Source organism: Anser brachyrhynchus (genome assembly GCF_964034855.1).
Source record: "Anser brachyrhynchus genome assembly, chromosome: 2".
In the NCBI taxonomy this organism is placed as follows: Eukaryota; Metazoa; Chordata; class Aves; order Anseriformes; family Anatidae; genus Anser; species Anser brachyrhynchus.
In genome coordinates, this window is record NC_137695.1 from 99,973,691 (window position 1) to 99,976,304 (window position 2,614).

The 2,614-nt window shown below is 35.3% G+C and overlaps 1 protein-coding gene across 5 annotated transcripts in view; it reads right to left on the minus strand.

Annotated features, from left to right (window-relative positions):
- ZNF407 (zinc finger protein 407) overlaps positions 1–2,614 on the minus strand; it is a 336,771-nt gene that overhangs the window by 260,190 nt on the left and 73,967 nt on the right. The window lies entirely within an intron of this gene.

The window sequence follows — 2,614 nt, forward strand, 5'->3', positions numbered from 1 at the left end:
GCCTCTCTCGTCCAAATGTATGCATCTCCTTGGCAGCGTGCTGCTTGCCTTCAGGGAGCTGACCTTGGAAGGAGGAGATCACACAGCCACCGATGGGTGTCCTGCAGGAATCGTCTGGGACCTTTTGATTTCTACCTCTCTTGTCTTTTCTTCTGCTGCCTCCCTTGTTGATACCATTCCCCTGCACCAAAAGTGGCAACCATCTTTAGTCCCAATTCTTCTGATAAGCCTAACCTGTGTGTCTTTTCTAACTGTCAACTAGTCTAGTAAAAGGTGTTATCTCTTCTTACAAGCTTAACCTTTGAATTTTCCACACCGTATAAAGAAAACTCCATGCCAGAAGTCAAGAGTCAGGATACACTTTCTCCTGGTAACAATACTCGCAGGCAATCACTCACCTTTTTATGGAGAACAATGACCTTTTTTGATACAATGGTGACCCAGCTTAGAAGAGTAAATGGAAAAAAGTATAGAAAAAAAAAAGTAAGACTTCCTAGAGATCAAAATGTAAAAATTTAAATGATCTAAAAAAGTACCTCTTTATTAAAGAGTTGATGAAAGTGTGGGTCAGTCCTATTATCCTTTTAAATTAATAAAAAAATCCTGATCTTTTAAAATTCAGAAGAATAATGTATATTTAAAATATTCTGTAATTACTGCAAAAGTATTAATTAACAGTTCATGGATGCATAAGTAGTGAGATGAAGGAATGAGCGATCTACTCACTATAAATATAAGCTTAAAAAATCATTTTATAGCATTTTTGTAGCTGTGTGATGTTAGGCAGGTCATAACACTAGTACTTTCCTCTGAAAACCTAATAATTATTAACCTTTTTAATTTTTAAGCTGAATATTGACTTTGCAATAAATTGGAGTAAGTTCAATCTTACAGTCAATTCCAAACATGAAAGAGTTTCTCTTCCAGCCACACTGACCATTAGTGCTAATTTACAGATATTTTCTTAGGCTCAACTTAAAGGGAAGTCGGAATTATCTTACTGCAAACGATTTTAAGTAACAGTACAGTAATTCATATATAAAGCACAGAATTACAGATACATAAAATCACTATTTTCTCTAACAAACTACAAGGGGATATTAAAAGTTACTCCACACTGTACAGAAAAACACTAAAATACACAACACAGTCTTCCGCCTACAAAAAGACCCACCAGATAGAGAGCAAAAATACGGCGAGCGATTCTGCTAAATTCAGCCCCACAGAAAATGTGGTAACTTCAGAAATGGTATTGGATTATTTCCTACATTTTTGATGTGTATGTCTCAAGATAGAAGCCTACTTCAAACAAAACCTGAAGCACCATCAAGAAAATTGTTTCAGATATCCTTTTTACGTGGATAGCAGTCACCAACATGGTCCAAAAGATCACTGTGTCACATACTGCCACGTATCTGCTCAGCTAACTGATGGAATAGTGCTCAATGTTCTCTGATATGACCAAAGAAAAAAAAGGAGGGGGAGAAAAAAAGAGCAAGTCTAAATAAATTTACATGTAATTTCCTCCTCAGAATTTTTCTAATTATAAGGATAAATCCTGCTATGGAAATCCATCACAAGCATAAAAATAGACCATTATATAGATTTAGTAAATTTGCTAAATTAATAATTAAAATAATAAAATAATAATTTAAATAAATAAATAAGTAGAAACACAATTTAAATAAAATAGTTTAAATTAATAAATGATAAGATAATAATTTAAATAATTTAAAAAATAAATTTCACTTTTATTTTTAATAAACTGTCAGGACTCAGGCATCATGGGGACTGCCTTCATCAGGAAATAAGTCAAAACAGAAAACAGCAAACTCATTAAATTCAGGTCTGTAACGGAGGCACTGCTGAAGAAGAAGAAACGTGCTGGGGTCCCTCCACCCAACAAGCTCTCAGATGTTATCAAAAAACCTTGCTAATCTGTAAGTGATCAACCTTGCATTCATATTATGTGTTGTCCAATTTCTACTGCCCTAGACCTCAGTCTCATGCAGCTCCTGAGGTATTCGAACCCTCCAGCATACCGGCAGTGTCTCCCAACACTATGTCATCGGCAGGTTTTCATAACTACAATTTTGTTTTTCGTCTGTGTGCAGCAAGGTCAATAATGAAAATATTTAATAAGATCTATCCTAGGTATAACCTTCAGAGTAATCACCTGCCAGACCTCTCATTACTTGCTTTAATATCCTTTGTCAAGTCTAAGAGCCTGATTTTTATCCATTCTCACTATAGCCTTATGCTTCTTCTTCACTAAAAAAGACAACTTTTCCTGCTGATCAATTTTTCCCCCGTTTTTTAGGCTCTCTGTTCTCACCTAACAGTTTTTTTAAGGTGGTTACTCACCCTCTTAGATCTACAGGCCTTTCCTTCAAAGCTTTTTAATCTCATGAGCCAGATGCTTAGGCTGTGCTCTGCAGGCCCTGGTTAACCTTCAAAAAGAACACACACTTCTTCGCATGAAGATTTACTTTCCACAGCAGCTGTTGGCAAGAAGCCAAAAAAAAAAAAAAATCTAGTATAGTCATCTTACAGTCATAACAGCTCCAAAATAATTTTAAGAATATTGCTAATCTTGGGAAAACATGGTATCATG